Raw genomic sequence first — 17,107 nt, forward strand, 5'->3', positions numbered from 1 at the left:
GGGACGGCTGCCCTGGGATGCTGGGAGGGGTAGGGGGGGCACTGAGGTCCCAGCTGGGGACCACTCGCCCAGGGCTGGCTGCTGTCACCCTCCCTGCACGCATCCGGAGAGGGCTCCGGGAGCTGCTGGAGCAGCTTTGGGCCAAGGAGCCCTGAGCAGGCAGGAGGGGAAGGGAGGGCAGCGGGGAGGGTGTCCGCACGTAGGCATTGCGACGGGATCGATCGAGGGAACAAGCAGAGGGGCTGAAGTGCACGGGAGCGATAAGGGGAGATAGCGCAGGTCAAAATCCGGCCGGTGGCGCACCAGCACCCGGGGCAGCGGCGGGGCAGAGCACGGGATGCTAACGGGGCCGCTGCTGCGGCTGGAGGGGAGGCAGAAGTGTGGGATAAACATTTCTGTTCCCTATTTGGCAAGGAGGAAGACGCGCTCGCATCACATGAGGGTGAAGCACTTCCCAGCCCAGCCCTAAGCGAGGAAGGGCGCACGGCTACCGCGGCTACGCAGCCCCGCCAGCGGCTTTCTTCTCCCCGCGCCCCCCGGCCGCAAACCGGCTCCGAAAAAAAAAGGCTCGGGGAAGCCCCACGCGTGGCCGTGGGTGCCCAGCAGGAGCCGCGGGAGGCTGCTGCCATCCCGTGGGCGCAGGGAGAAGGGCATCGCCCGGGAGAGAGACCCGGGGGGGCTGGCACCGAGCGCCGGGCACGGAGGGGAGGTGGCTCCGTGCGCCCCCCCCGGTGCTCTCCCAGCCAGCTCGGCCCTTTCCCCTCGCACGGGGCCGTGGGGAGCTCTCGCTGCTGGCAGAGGAGAGGGGCTGAGGGTGTCCCCCACTGGCCTGGGGGCTCCTGTGGAGTTCCCCTGAAGGCAGCAGCCACCGGGGCTTCCCAGGGGAAGGAGAAAAAGAGAACACTCCTCCCCCACCCCTACAAAATCTTCCCCTTTGCCAAGCTTTTGGGGAGCTTTCCCAGCCGTTCCCAGCCCGGCTCACCTCCCCTTTCCCCCCCCCAAGGCAGAGGGAATCTGTGCTCCCCCCCCCAGGGCCCTGTGTGTTGCCCCAAAACCGGGTGGCTTTTTTTTCCGGGGCACCCGCTCGCCCCGCAGCTGCTCTGCTTGCATAACCGGGTGGCGGTGAGTCACGCAGCCCGCCGCCAGCCTCGGATGTTTTCCTCCGCGCGTAACGCTCCAGCAAACCACCTAAAATGCCCTGACAGGCCCCGGCCCAGCAGCTCCTCGGCGCACGTGGGTCTCCACGCGCCATCCGTCCCGCTCCGATGCCCTCGGGGTGGGCGTTCGTGGCTCAGGAGGCCATCGGCCACCTCGCTGCATGCGCTCGGCTCCGACGCACGCTGACATTCAGCTCTCCAGGTGCAGGCTGAGCAGGGATGGAGCCACACTGGCTGGTTTTTGAGGAAGAAACACCTGTGCCGGGGGTGTGAGTGCCGTGGCTGCGATTAGAGGCGTTATGCTGCAGTGCTAAACACTTCCCGGGGTGCCACCGAGAAGGAGCGGAGGCGACAAGCCACCCTGCAGGAGATGCCCCCCTCTGCCGTGCTCCCCTCTTCTCGCTCATTAGCTCCTCTGCCTTAATTTCCAGCCCGTGCCTCTTGCTTCGTGCCGTGCACGGGGGGCAGGCCACCCCCACCCTGCCTCCTGCTGATGTCCCCGTGCGTCAGGAGTGTCACCGCATCCCCCTCTCCACCTGCTCCAGACTGCACGAACCCAAGGTGGCACACCGAGCTGCTGGCTCTGGAAGCCTCTCCAGCTGGCTGGCGGAAGGAAGGGGACGTGGGGCAGCAGGGAGGCAGTGGGGAGCAGGGCATGGGGTGGGGGCGATGCCTCGTCACGCGTGCTGTGGGGTGGGAGGGGACGCGGCGGGGCCACAGGGTGGTGGCAGCATCCCCAGCTCCCCAGCGTGGAGCACGGCGCAGCGGGTGGGAGGGGGACGTGGGCGCCCACCCTGCTCCCGTGCACGTGGGCGAGCATTTCCCCTCCTCGTCCCCTCCTCTCCGCAGGGCTCCTCTGCTCTGCGGTCGGTTTTGGCACTGGTGGCAGGTAGCAGGACGTCTTATTCCTGGTGGCATTTGGGAGAGCGTACGCGCAGTCACCAAGACATTCGCTCCTCTCCTGGGGGATCCGCAGGCTGCTTCCCCATGGCAATAAGCTCCAGCTTTGAGCATTTTGAATCGTGAGCGATGCTTTTGGCTGGAAATCCCTTTCCAGCTCTTTCAGAGGGAAAGACCCTGTCTAGATAGAAGGACAGAAGCGGGTTTGTAATGCACGGCTCTGCAATGACCTAAGGGATGGCCCCCAAAACGCTGTCGCTTTTCCTCGTATCTGCTGCTGGAGGACGACCAAGGCCCATCCTCTCTCCTAGCATAACCCAACATCTCGATGCAAAGCAGGAGATGGTGCAAGACTCTTTGTCCCGTTTAAACCTGGCAGGGTCCCAAGCAGGTCCTCATTTTCTGAGCCTCACCTGGATGGCTTTTGGGTGCTCCACCCTACCCAGGTACCTTCCTCAGTGTCTTACACCTGCCTTTCCTGCTGCCCTGAGCCTGGGCTGGGTGGAGGCCGCTTGTGGTGGGTCCAGGTGAGGTCCTGCACACCCTGCCCAGGGCATCCCAGCACCAGACCCTTGGGCCACGAGTCCCAGTGAAGACCCACTGGATTTAATCACCCTCGAGTGATTAAATCCCTGCAAAGCGGTTCCCTTCCCCGGGAAGCTCCCACAGTTACGGGACAGCTTCTTCCCTCCCCTTGCTGATTTATGGGAGATCCTTTAATTTACCAAAAAAGGCAGAAGTGGCACCGTTGCAGTTACCGTTCCCAACTCCATCTGTAATTAGCCCCGGTGACGGGTTGCCTGGCTGTGGCACTGCTAAGGCGTGCAGAGCACCCAGCGGGGACGTGTGGCTCCAGATGACACCTCGAAGTGATGAGGGGACACGGGGGACACGGGAGGACCCCCGTGCACACGCGTTCCCGTGGTCGCCCACCCGCTCGCCCACGCGCGGGGGCCCCGCTGCCGGGCTCCAGCTCTGCCCGCGGCAGCCACCGGGTGGCAGCAAGTCCCCAGCGCTGAGACAGCGGTGTCACCCCCCCCCCCCCCCCCACCAAGCCCCTGCACCGAAAACCTGGTGAATTTGTGGGGATCCGCAGCAAAACGGCTTCCGTGCCTTTGCGCGGGGGGACAGCAAAGCGCCTTGACCCCATGCCGGGCGTTTCGCACCCCCCTGTCCCCCTGTGGGGACTTTGCAAGATTGATGAACGCCCCTAAAACGCTGATGGAGAAGCAGGGATGCCGGAGTGTCACTAGCACGATGCTAATTATATTTTTTCCCTTGCAAAAATAAGCTGGGGCCATGCTGCGGGGAGTGGGGGCATGGAGAGGGTTCACAAGGCAGGAAAAAAGAAAAAAAAAAAAAAAAGGAAAAAAAAGTGGCATAAATTGTTCATGAATGAGATAAAATACTGGGTGGATACAGGCTTTATATAATTAAGATAAATTAGCCATTATGTAACTCACGCTTAACGACACCCATTGGGTCCGTCTGATGCGTGCAGCCGGGATGGGACCGCAGAGGCAGCACACATCCCTTTGCTGGGTTTTGTCTCGGGGGCAAATCCCAGGGGGCAGAAGAAGCCTCCTGTGAGCTGGGGGAGCCACCAGCTCACATCGTCTGGAGCTGAGAGAGGGTGGCCAGGGGACAGCAGCTCGTGCCCTCCCATTACGCAGTGGCACACACAGCCACGGCTGGGGACGTGGTGCCGGCTTCCAGCCCTGTGCCTCCGCCCCATCCCCTCCGGCTCAGCTGCAGCTCCTGCTTACAGCATAACTTTCAGACTTTTAATTAAATCTCCATGAAACAGCCATTTGAGATGCTTAATTTAAAGTGAGAGCTAATTAATTTTATGGGCCTTGGCCGCGTCTGCTTTCTTTCTGAATTGATGCCCGGGATGGGATGGTCGGGAGCGCAGCGTGCAGGGCGTCCGCCGGCTCCCAGAAGCTGCCCAGGCAGTTGTGGTGTCTGCACGCTGCCAGTCATCACCTGTGGGGCTGGGGGTCCCACCCCAAGGCTCGCTCCCACCCCTCTGTCGAGATGCTCAGCAGGGTGCGGGGACAGGGGTGATGCCGGGTTGGGCTCCTGGTGCTGGTCCCATACCAGCTGGACCCACGGCCACCAGAAGCAGGAGCTGCTCCACCACGCTGTCCCCGTTCCTTACTTGTTTTTCCCCAAATTGACCTTTTCCCCCCACTTTGGAGCAGAATTAGGGCCAAAGCTTTGGTTTCCAGGGGTGGCACGAGACACCCATCCTCCAGCTGGGCTCCCCAAAGCTTGGCTGTGCCTCTCCAGCAGCAGCTGCCCAGCCCCGGGGCGATGCTTTTCCCACCTCAGGAGGACCACGGGGGGATGGAGCCGAGCCTGGTGGCCAGGGCTGGCCCCTGGTGGTGAGGGGCAACCCGAGGTGGGTTTGCTTTCAGGAGCCTGGTTTGCTTTCAGGCTCCTGCTTTGCTGCTGACTGCAAAGGGCTCGGTATTAAACCGTGATTGAAAACATGAATCACCTCTCTAATTAAACAGAGCTGCTCCGTGCCAGGAAATCTCGCTCTTTGTCAGGATATTTGTTTTTAAAGGGGCATAAATCTCAGGCAAAGCTAAAGATTGGCTCCTGGACCCTTTATCGCAGCGCGGCGGTGATTTATCCTCTGCGCCCTGGCACCAGAAAGGGAATAAAATTAATAATAAATATATATTTATAAGCCGCAGTAAGTCTGAAAGTGCCCAAACACCCACAAAAGCAGCTTTGTAAGCTGGGTGTGCTCCAGCTGAAAGAAAATCGTGCTGAGGTCCGGCAGGAGGAGGGGGCCCGAGGCGCTGGGGGTGGCTGGCAGCGAGGTTTCCTTCATGGGGCCAGACCTTTCCTGCACCTCGGTTTCCCTCTGCATCACCAGGGAGGGCTGGGACTCGCACCATCCTCTTTGGTTTTTGTGCTCACGGAGCCTCGCTGGTATTTACAGAGATTTCCCGGAGATTTCACCTTGCATCCACCGGCGTTGGGTCAACATTGACAGAGCCTGGGAGAGAGCAGCGAGAATCCCCCGGCAAACAGCGCCGTGATTTCACCCGCCCTGAGCAGCCGCGAGCTTCCCAGCCCCACGAGGAAGGAACGTGGAGCAGATCGGGGCAGCAGGCACCGCGTCTGTGCAGGGCTCTTCCTCAAAGGTCTCCCCCACCAACGCTGGTTTAAAACCCAGCAGAGTGGCTGATTTTAAGCGAGGGATGCTGGAGCACCTCGCTCCCCCTCGGCCGTGCTTACCTGAGCTTCAATCCGCAGCCAGTGCTGCTGAGCTGCCAAAATACAGCCCTGCCAAGCGTCTCCTCCTGCTTTGAACAAGGGGTTTTCAAAGAAGATGGACTTCAAAACCTACTTGAGAAGAGAAAAGCGGCAGGCTGGAAAGGCTGGCAGAGGATGAGAATGTTGCTCGGAAGGTTTTTTAGGTGAACAAACGGTGCCCAGGCTGTCCCCAGGGCCCCGTTTCCCTGCCTCCATCTCCCTGGATGCCAGGCAGCTGTGTCCCACCGTGCCACCTAGGGCCATGCCAGCCCATGCGCTGTCCCCAGGGTCTCTCCAACCCGCCCCCTCGGTGTCAGCCCATTCCAGTGCCTCTTCCAGCTGCAGTGGGACAGCAGATCCTGAGCCCCATGCAGGGCACGGGTGACTTTTTCCTGCTTGGACATACCTCTGTGGGGTCTGGCTCCAGAGGTGCCACACCTCAACCTGTCTCTGAGGTTAAAGAAGCAGGTCCTGGAGCTGGTGCTGGCCTGGTTCCTGATGGAGAGATGAGGATGTGAAGCTGAGCAGGAGCTCCTGGGTGCCCCGTTCCTGCCGTGCCACCGTGTTTGTGGTGCCCTGAGTCCCCAAAGCAAGGGTGCCCAGCCAGGAAGGACAGATGGAACCGCGCACTGTGGTCCCCGCTGCCTCCTGGGGCTGCACGGTGCTGGGCTTTCCCTGCCCAAAACTCAGCCACCCCTTCCCACCTCTGCTCTCATTCGTCTGGCACCACGTGAAGATGCTTTTGCAGGCCTGGATGGGGTTTGCACCAGCCAAAGCAGGGGCTGAGTGCTGAGGGTCCCCACACTGAGCTTTGGGGCAGGAATCAGCATGGAGCAAACCCACAGCCACGTTGTTGGGTGGGAGCTGTCACCCTGCACCCTGCCAGGAGGGGCAGATCGCAATTCTTGTCGCTCTCCCTCTTGCAAAATAGCATGGATCTGGGCAAAATGGGCTGGGGAAAGGGTACGGATGGCTGGAACCCCCCCTCCTTGGCTGCAGCCCTCTGCATCCACCGCTCCGAGCATCCCCTGGCAGCCAGAGCCAGCTCGTGACTCCTCGCAGGGCGGGGGAACCGAAGAAGTGCTGCAACTTTCCGATTAATTGCGAGTTCAATGACTGCGTGCATGAATATTTAATTACGCACATCTTTCATGAATATGCACGCTATGCAAATGGCAGAGGGAAGAAGCGGTGAGATGGGGCGTAGGCGTGGAGGCAGGGGGAGGACAGGCAGCGGGAGGCAGAGCTGGAACCGGCAGCCCAGATCCTTGGGGACCCGCTTGGCCCTGCAGTCTGGCACACTGGGACCATGGCTGGAAGGAGCTGTGGGCTGCAGGGGAGAAGCTGGAGCTGGAAAAATGTACGTCTGGGGTCCTGTGTGCACCCTGCAGGCACACGTCCCTGCCGTGGGCTTGCACCATGCACCATGGGCATGTTCCTTTGTGCCAGGTGAGGAGATATTGCAGGCTTTCCTCTCACCCCAGAATATATTTCCCAGCACCAGCTTCAGGCCACGGCCTCTCCAAGAGCTCCAGCAGTGCCCCAGGGCACCGAAAACCAGCAGAAGCCCTCGGAGCCCAGCTCCCCAGCACCTGCCAGTTCAAGGTCTTGCTGCACGAGGCCCTTCCACACCCAGCCGTGTCCCAAACGGACCCAAAAGCCCCAAAGCACCAGCCCAGCTCAAACAACTCCCCCTGACAAAGCAGCAAAAGGCCAAGACACCCTCCGGATTGGCCTCAGGACCTGGACTTCTGTGCTTTCTGGGTGAGGAGGCCAGGATGGTATCGGCGAGGCCATGGCTGGAGGACAGCACTGCACGCCTCGTCCAGCAAACCGGGGCCACGGTGCGAGGGCGGGCAGGGCGAGCCTTATCCCTAATTGCTGCTGGGATCGTTATCGTGATGAGTTTCGGTGGGGCCTGGCTGCCAGAGGCGCTCACTGGGGCGCTGCGTATCTGCGCGCATTCCTCTCATGACTCGTAATTACAGCATGAAACAGGTTTTTGTTTGTTTGTTTGTTTGTTTGAATTTTATTTCGGCATTAGGGAAAAGCCGTTGTGATGTGGGGGTAAGGCTGCTGCTCTCCTTCATGTGCCCCCCCCGCTGTGCCTCCATCCTCCCCAAGCACCCGCAGCCCCCTGGCCGTCAGCCGGTCCCCCCAGTTCCAACACCGCTCGGTTTGGGTGGATTTCCTCTCTTTGATGCAGTTTCTTTCATTATTTTGTGACGACTCATCTCGTTTTTACATATTTTTGGGATATTCTGAAGGGGGATATTTGGGATATTCTATGGGATGTCTGTGCACTTGATCTGTTGGCGTGCAGCCTCTGCAGCAGGGCAGCTAATTGCACCGCGGGGCCTGCTGCAGAGCACTGACACCTCCCGAAATGGGACCAACACCAGAGCAGAACATCTTTTCTTGGGGGTTTTAGACACGTTTGTTCAGGGATCATCATTTGTGCCCAGGAACACAAGCGGTACCTCTGCATCTCTCCGCCTGTCTCTCCTGACAGGGCGGCTGTCAGATCTGTGCAGGGTGGCTGACGGCTCCTGCTGTCATTTTCCACCTTAAATTTGCAGTTTCCTCTAATCCTAGCTAACTTCTCCGGATCAGCCCCATCATTATTACAGCCTGGGACTTTCCCCCAGAGGCGGTCTGATTTCCCTTGGTTATTTACTGTGCTGTCACCGTTTCCCTCCAGGCTTTCCGGAGGCGCACCGAGCCTGGACGCATCCATCCCAAATGAGGCCCCGAGCCCAGCTACGCCCACCAGCTCCCACCTGGGGCCATGTCAGCTCCTTCCAGTTTCCACTTCCCTGAAAAAGCTTTTTCCTTTTTATTTCTCATCCAGCCAAAGCCTGGAATCCTTGTGGAGGAGCCCCCACGGTGTGAGGTTTCTGCTTTAAAGCCGCCTGTATGGATCCCTCTCCCCTCCCTTGGACATTGGTGAGACCAAGCCTGGGCAGTGGGCTCGGTTTGGGGCTCCCCAGTCCCAGAAAGCCCAACTTCTGTCCCCAGCCCTTGCCCACAGCTCTTTGCAAAGGGGCACGGCCTTGGTGCTTGCTCTCTGCAGAGCCCAGCCACCGCCCGGAGCCGTAAAATTAACCCAGCCGCTGCACGTTTGGGTGTTGGAAGCGGGCAGCCAGCCGTTCCCGGAGAAATGAGCAGCCTCCTGCAGCACGAGATAGCATTGACGGCCACCTAATCCCTCCTCGGACAGGGATTTATCGTCCACCAGCACCGAGCACGCCTCTGCCTGGCGAGGAAAGGAGCACAAGGAGAGGAGATTCCTCACAATCTGGTCTGAGGTTTGGCCGTGCCGTGTCCCACGGCACGCCGGGAGTCTATAAAACTGCAGTTATATACTGGGGCTGAGCCCCACGAGGAGACCTCGCCAATACAGAGCCAAGCGGGTGAATACCATCAGCAATATTTGAACAGCACGGACAAGGACAGGCCCTTTTGTATGCCCTGGAGATCAAGCTAAGTCTGTCCTCCTTTCTTTGATGGGGAGTTATTTTTACCCAGGCAGTGGGAGAACCAGAGATTGTCCTGGGCACTGGGGTCTGGCCCCCGTCCCCCCTTGAGCACGGGCAGCAGGGTGAGTGCTTGTGGGCCCAGCCCACAAGGGCCGAGCAAGGGCAGCTCCAATACTGGGGTTTTGGCCTCCTGAATGTGTTTATCCCACCCGAAGCCACCCCCGGGGGCACGGGAGGGGGCTGCTCTGCAGGCGCTGGGATGCTTGAGCTGCTTTCCCTTCCCCAGCCCCCGTTTGGAGGGGATTACTGGAACACATCAAAAGCACTCGCTTCCAGCCAGCAGCCTGATGTCCCCTTAGGCAAGCTTTATTCTGGCGTGCGGAGGAGGAGCAGGCAGCACCGGCCCCCTGGGTGTCAGCTGGAGAGATGCGGGGACACGAGCTCCTCGCCGGGACGCCAACCTTGCCGTGTCCAAGCCCATGGGGCCTGCAGCTTCCACGGCTTTTCTGCAGACAACGTGCCACGAGGGCCTCACCAGCGATCCTCCGCTCTGAAAAATGCCTTTAATATCCCCGAACCAGCCGCTCGCCGAGTGCTTGGCCTCTGGGACCCCTTCTCCCCCCGGCGCCGTGTCACGCGCAGCGCTTCTGGAGAACAACGGGTATTGAGAAGGAAAGAAATGACATCCTTGCAGCTCCCCAAATAACAGGACTCGCTCTGGAAATGATAGGATTATTGCAGCTCCTCCGAGGTTTAAAAACCAGGCTCAAGGCACTGTCACCAAGGGCGGAAAGGGGACAAGCATTATTTACCCACGGAGGGGATGCTCTGGCTTTGAAGCCGCAGCTCTCAGAGGTCACCTTCCCAGCAGGGCCCCCCCAGCGGGATGCCCAGACCCAAATCCAGGTGGTTTGCTCGTTTTTCCAAACCAAGGGCTTGAAGTTTGCTTTGACATCAGAGCCTGTCCGCTTGGACACCGCGGAGAGGCAGGGAGGGAACCACGGAGCCATCTCGCCCGTGTCTGAGCGGAGGGGAAGCACTGGGGAGAAAACAGCAACACCAGCGGAGGGGAAATTCAGCTTCCAGGCGCTGCCTCCACTTTGCTGGCCTCCGGCATTCCTCCTGATTTGGGGGCCACACAAAAAAAATAGAATAAATTCAAGTGGGGTTATCCCATCACCACCCCACCGCTCCCCATGGGCAGGATCTCCGTCCCCTGTGGTTCCCTCCCATCTGGGGCATTTTTGGCACTGGAGGAGCGTGCGGGTTGCAGCTCAGTGTCCGAGGGATGCTCTGTGTCTTGCAGTCTCCACGTGCCCGGTTTACAGGACAGCAAACCCCCGTGAAATGGGGGAACAGCAGAGGCGGAGCCGGGGTTGCTGCGCTTCGGCTTTGATGTCTGTTTGTTTCCAAAGGAGCTGGGTTCAAACAGAAAAGCAGGGCAGAGGAGAAGCTCTCTTTAATTAGAGACTTTTCTGACTTCACTGGATCCGTGATTCGATCTTTCCGTGCTGGCTTCCTTTCAGACTCAGAGCCCTTCGCAGGTTTGGGAGCAGCATCACTGACAGTGGAAGGAGAGGAGAGGAGAGGAGAGGAGAGGAGAGGAGAGGAGAGGAGAGGAGAGGAGAGGAGAGGAGAGGAGAGGAGAGGAGAGGAGAGGAGAGGAGAGGAGAGGAGAGGAGAGGAGAGGAGAGGAGAGGAGAGGAGAGGAGAGGAGAGGAGAGGAGAGGAGAGGAGAGGAGAGGAGAGGAGAGGAGAGGAGAGGAGAGGAGAGGAGAGGAGAGGAGAGGAGAGGAGAGGAGAGGAGAGGAGAGGAGAGGAGAGGAGAGGAGAGGAGAGGAGAGGAGAGGAGAGGAGAGGAGAGGAGAGGAGAGGAGAGGAGAGGAATTAAAAACTCGACGCAATTAGAAGCCTGATCCTTTCCCAATCAGCAGCAGAGGGGGAACGCAGGCTCGGTGTGCTCCAGAAAGCAGGCAGGTGGTGCCAGGTTGGGGACCCCTTTTCTTTGTGCACCCCAGCGATGCTGCACATCACAGAGGCGCGACCAGCCCTGTCCCGTGCTGCACCCCTTTAGCGATGGGCAGGAATTCACATCTTGCAGGAGAAAGCAAAACAGAAACACACACAAAAAACACAAAACAAAACACCTGCTTTTATTTTTTTATTTTTTTTATTTTTAGCCCGTAGAGAAAGAAACAACGGCAGTGCCAGAAAGGTATTTAATTATACCTCATGATTGCAAATTTTATATCCCCAAATTGGAACGCACTGTGTTTAATTCAATTAGACACCGTAAAACTCCCGTTATCCCCTTCAGATGTTAATAAAGCCAAGAACTTCCAACTCGCTTTATTTGTAGCTCTTGCAACACCGAGCTGCTGTTATTTATATGTTTCTAAACATAACAGATTTTTATTACTTTTTGGCCATGTGCCCAGAATCGGTAAAATTTGGGGAAGAAAAAAAAAAAAAAAAAGGAAAAGCTGGGAACTTCTCTTCCTGTTTTTCTCTGCCACTTTCACGGAGTGACTACATAAACTGTGAAAAAAAGTAATAATAAAAGTGTGGGGGGGTTAATTGCTGGAGAGGTCTTAATAAACGCCACCAGAGGTTGCTCCTGGCCGTTGGCACGCGGCGTGGTGCGAGATGCTCCCTCCCCCGCCTCCTCGTGCACTTGTGCGTGTGAATTCTCTGCCCAATTATTCTTGGGCAGAAAATGAGGTCTGGTTAACGCTTGGTCTGCATTGACCAGCCCCAAATCGGGCTGCGTCCCCCGGGCTCGCCTGGAAGTGGCAGAAGCCTCGGGGCAGGGACACGGGACAGGCAGAAGGCCCCCGGCCCCAGCAGCACGTTCGGTGAAGCGCGATTGCAAAGTTTAGCCAAACGAGATCGCCAAAGCGAAACGTTTCCCTCGCGCTGTCTGGAGGTGTCGGCGGGGCGGCCAGATCCCACAAGGAGTTTTTCCCAGAGCTGGGACGAGATCCTAGACGACCTCGGGGTGATCTCTGGTGTGACTCAGAAGAGGCCTGGCCACGGCCAGACACCCGAGCCCGGCTAAGCTGCTGCTTCCCCAGGACGCAGCCCACGAAGCCCAGCTCCGTGCTCGCAGACATAATTATTTCAGACACTTTTTTGATGATGCTCCGACTCCAAACTGCTTCAGCTGTAGGATGAAAAACACCAGGCTATTAGTTCACAGCGCAAAGCAGAGCTGCTGGGAGACTTCGGGGCTGGAGGGAGATGTTAGGGGATAATTTTGTAATAAGTTCTTTTTTTTTTTTTTTTTTTTTTTTAAACTCCCCTGAGGCTTTTCAACTTATAATTTCGTGCACTTGTGTGGCAGCTGCATTGAACAGCTCTGTCACATCAGTAACGTGTCACGGAGCGTCCTGCAGAGCTTACTGAACACAAGGGCCCAGCCTGACCCCCAGCACACCTCCAGGGGCATCTTCCAAATAAAAACTGCCTTGATTGCACAGGGTAGGAACATCGGGGACAGCTGATTCAGGCCCAGAGTTTGCTGCAGACTGAAAAGCTTTGGCAGAGCTCAGCGGGGATCGTTGGGCACGGAAAGCAGAAGTCAGCAGACAGGAACCGAGACGAAGGGCAGGGCTGGTCCGGAGCCAGCAGCAGGACAGCCACATCTGGTGCTGGATCACACTGGGAGAAGTAAAAATAGGAGCATGGCAGCCGGCGTGTGGAGAGAGCAAATCCAGCTGGTGCCATCTCATGGGCAAAGCTTCCAGCAGGTGCCCTGAGCTTTTGCTAAAATTCACCCTCCTCTGAGCACAGCCCGGTGACCTCGGGGATAAAGGAGATGGCTTCGGATGCATCCAGGAGGCAGCAGCGCTCCTCGGTAGGGCCGTGGGACTCGGAATGGGAGGCCTGGGATTCAGGTCAGGCATTACGAAAAGCTGCGTGATGCAAGAGCAACGAAGCCCTGGAGCAAATGGCTGGCGGCCAGGACATCGCCACGCTGCAGGCCCTCGAGAACAGGTTGGAGGAGCACCTGTGCAGACAAAGGTGCCCTGGGGCATCGTCTGAAGACTCAGGTGCCCTCGGGTTCTCCAAGCATCAAGCGCTGCGACGTGCGGGCCATGTGGAGTAGGTCTCGTGCTTCCCAGGAGCATCAGACATTCTGCAAGCATGCTGCGGGCTTGCATGGGGTTTTTTGTGCCTCTTGCTTGTGGCTTTTGTGCCTCCTGCTCGCGGTCACCTGCGGCTGGCAGATGCTGTCCCTGTGCCCAGGAATCTGGGCTCACCAGATCGCCTGCAGGCAGCTCTCTGGGCCATGGGTGCGCCACGGCCACCTGGATGTGTCGAAGCCACCACGGAGCTGTACCCTGGCACCCATCCTGTCACTGCGTGGGCATCCTGGGGAAGGATGGGTGCTCACCCCGACATCCCCAGCATGGCTGCAGAGCCCAAAGCACGCCGCTCTGGGTGCCCCTCATTAAGGGGAAGAAGTTTCAAAGCACTGCTCCTCTACCCAAGGATGAAAGAGCCTCCCCTTACTCATCGCGCTCTCCCCAGCAATTAGCTGCTGAACCCACTTTAATGCTTTTAATGAATTCTCCTCATTAAAGAGCAAACGCCTCGGTGCTGGGGGCCGGCAGGGTGAGAAGGCAATTAGAGCAAGCCAAATCCATGCCCACCCACACTCCTGGCTGAGGACTCGGGCTGCTCTTGGAAGTGCCTTATCACCACGAACTTCTTGCCCGTCGTTTCCTAACGAGGCACGTGAGCCCTAAAGCACCTCCCTGCTCGGCACGGCACAGCTCTCACGTCAGCCACGAAGCTCCTTGAGGGCAGAACATGTTGGGATCCCGACGTTTGGGGTGAGCAGCAGCACCTGGAGGGTGTCAGCCGGTGGCTCCATGTGAGATGAAGCCGTGCACCAAGGCAGTCGGCGATGGTGAGAGCTTCAGGTGGGAGACCCGGTGCCTGTAGGAGTGGGAGAGGTGCTCCCGGTCTCAATAGGAATGAGCAATTGAGACAAGCGTAGGAGTGTGCTGTGGAAAGTGAACAGCAGGCATCCGTGGCATCTTCACACCGGCCTTTGAAAGGAGAAAGTTTCCCTGAGCTGCCTTTGATTCTGGTGCAATAAGAGGATTAGCACCCGGCGAGCTGGTCCGGGCCAGTGACTCATGTGAGGAATTCAGACGGCAATTCTGTTTGCAAATTGCCAGCTTTGATTTGGAGCAATTTGGTCATTATTCTCAACTGTTCGGGGAAAGCATGTTCTCGCTATATCAGCACTTCTGCTGGTGGGCGTTTTGCAAACCCTTCGCCTTTGTGCTGGCCGCACGAAGGGGGCCCAGTCCGTCACGCCTTGCGGGGTCTGCACCTCCCTTCCCATCAGCGACAGCCAAAGGAAAACCAGCAGCTTCAGAGCTTTCCACCAGGGTTTGTTCAAACCCATTGGATGCACGGAGGTGTCACCAAAAGGGCAAGGTGTGTGACAAGTGGCTGGGTGCCCCCAGTGACAAGCTGCCATGGCTTGAGGTGCCAAAACCTGCTTTTACAGATATTTTCACACCCCATGGAGGGAATCAGCTAGCAAGCAGGGGAAAGCAGGGCACATCTACCCAGGAGCTGTTGTTTTCTTGCTCCTCGTTGGTAGCACAGCTGCTGCCGGTAGCAGCTGTCTTCACCTCCCAATGCTCACGGATGGGCAGCGCCAGGTCCCAGCACCTCTCCTATTTTGCTGTGCAGAGATCTCACTACGAAAGGCGCTGAAACCAAGGCTGAGCCCATCCCAGCAGCAACAGCAGCTCCCGAGCATCGGTGGCAAGGTGGCCAGAAGCAGCCATCTGCACCAGCAGGGCTCAGGCCCACGCCACCTGCCCCAGACATCTTCCCGGATGGTCCCTTCTGAAGACCAGCCGCTATTTATAGCCTGTGACACAGAAACGGGAACATTTGGGAACGCTTCTCCATGAAAGCGCAACCCAACATTTTCTTTTAATTTCTCCGTGCGAAACGCAAGCCAGCTCACCGCTCTATTTTTAGCCTCCCCATAACAAGCCGCATGAGCAGGCGAGAGGAACAGCATGTTGATGAGGAAGGTTATTGCACTCCAAACCTCCCCTCGTTTCTGCAAACAAGCTGTGCTGGGAGAGGCTTAGCAGCAGCCAGCAGAGGGGCTAGGAAAGCTGTCGGTCTCCTCCTCGTGACAAACAACAAGTTCAGGGCTGCCAGGGAGGATGGGGACGGACTGGGACCTGTTGGTTCTGCAGCAGGGTGGCCTCGGGAAGAGAGCCCCCCATGGCGGGCTGCTCGTGGGCACCTTTGGCCTCTCTTTTGCCTTGCTCCTGCCTTCAGCTCGAAGGTTGGAGCCCAAGAACGCTGCACGAAACTCCCAACGTGAGAGTGAAGAGGAGCCTGCTTTGGGAAGCAAGCTCTCCATAGCCAGCGTTGGCAATCATCCTGGAAAGAGATGACAAAACCCCGAGCGTGTCTGGATGGCAGGGAAGGGCAGCGTCCCCTGCGACACGCTACGAAAGGAGGAATACGCTTGACCTAGATACATGAAATAACATGGTCCCTGGCAAAGGGCTGCAGCAAGAGGGAGAATTTCACATTCATTAGAAACCCAGCTCCCTCGCCGCCCCCAGACACAGACAGCCCAGAAATAAAGATGCGCGGGGACAAAACGGCTCCAGCACACTCCAGGTCCAGGTTGAGAAGCTCCAAAGCGACACAACCACCAAAGCCACAGGTGCCACCTTCCCTGTGCCACCAGGAGCCACCTCCCCTGACCCATCCTCCTGCCTCCTTGGTGCAGAGGCTCCCAGCTTGCTGTCTCTCATCCCCAGACTTAGCAGACCATCATGGGGCCATCTCACACGGGGTGGCACCAGAAGGGCTGTTGCAAGGCTGAAAAGGCTGTGCCAATCCCCACTGCCACCATGAGTGATGTTTCAGGGGGTCCATCCTGGGTTTTCCCCCCGCTGCCCAAACAAGCTTGCTCGGGGGTTTTCCTCAGGCCCTGGAGCTGGCAACGTGGACCCGGAGCACGGAGGTCTCTGATCCTCCTGCCACGTGCAGAACATGCCAAGGCTGGTGGAGCCCGTCTGGCAGGCGCTTGTAGGCAGGAGCAGCTCCCGCTTTGGTGCTCCAGGTTCTTATTAAAGCTTGGGCACTGCCTCGCATCCCCACCCAGGAGTGTGGGAAACGTAATTGCTCCCTGGGCAGCAAAGAGCGAGCACGCAGGGCGTGAAACACGGGCCAGGGAAAGGGGGGAAGCCAGGCCAAGAGTAATTTGGGAAGTGCAAAGAATTCGTGAAAGTCTCCCCATCCCCACCCACAGCCCAAGGGCGTGTTACAACAGTGCTCTCCCAGGTTTCCTTCCACCACCAGGGATGACTGATCCCAACCACGCAGGCTCAGGGCGCTGGAGCTTTGGGGAGCTCTGCTCCGTGTCCTGGGGTCTGCAGAGCCTTCTCCTGGGAGATCCATCCTCTCGGCCACCACGAGGTGCTTCCCAACAGTGAGGTTTTCAGCAACCTGGAGGTGACAGAACCTTGTGTGGCAGCAGTTTGCCATGGTCATCAGCATCTCCAGGAGAAACCTGGGTGCGCACCAGCACAGCGGGGACCTACGTCAGTCCTGTCACCCCTGTGGGAGGAAAGGGCTCAGGAAGGAGACTTTTGCGAGGGTCCAGTGTCCCCCAGAGCTGTGCCCCATTGGAAAGCAGGGGAATGTCCCAGCCCAGCCCCTCCTGGACCTCTGGGGGGGCACCGTTTTGGTAAAGCCGTGCAGAGGCGCAGCTGAAGGCTGCTGACCGCAGACCCACAGCGTGTAACTGCAGCAGGCTGAGCTGGGATGCCCATCCCTCGAGGGCACCATCACATTAATCCAGAGTGAAAAGGTTGAGGGCTCGGTGGGCTTGGCATTTCCTGCTTTGATGGCTCCGTTTTTCGCTCTGTCCTCTCCTGGCCCTGTGGGAACCTTTTGAGGAGCTCAGTGCTGGCTGCGGGACCTGCTCCACGTCCCATCCCCTGCTGCACCGGCCAGGCAGTGCTGCTGAAAGGAAAGGCTTTGCTCGAGCAGAAATGCCACTTCCCCTGTCCCACACAGGGCAGAAACCCCCACACCTGGTGCTCACCTCTGGCATTAAGGGGCTTTATCACTGCCTGGTGCATGGATGGCAGGTAAAAGGGGGTTAGACACCTCTGAGCAGCGACGTTGGAAGCCTCTTCTAAGTCCTCGCCCCCAATGATTACCATCTGCATGTGTCCAGATTGCCAGCACTTGGTGGATGAGGGAGCTGACAAGCTCGGATCCATCACCCAA

Source organism: Anas acuta, chromosome 13, assembly GCF_963932015.1.
Source record: "Anas acuta chromosome 13, bAnaAcu1.1, whole genome shotgun sequence".
NCBI classification, from domain to species: Eukaryota; Metazoa; Chordata; class Aves; order Anseriformes; family Anatidae; genus Anas; species Anas acuta.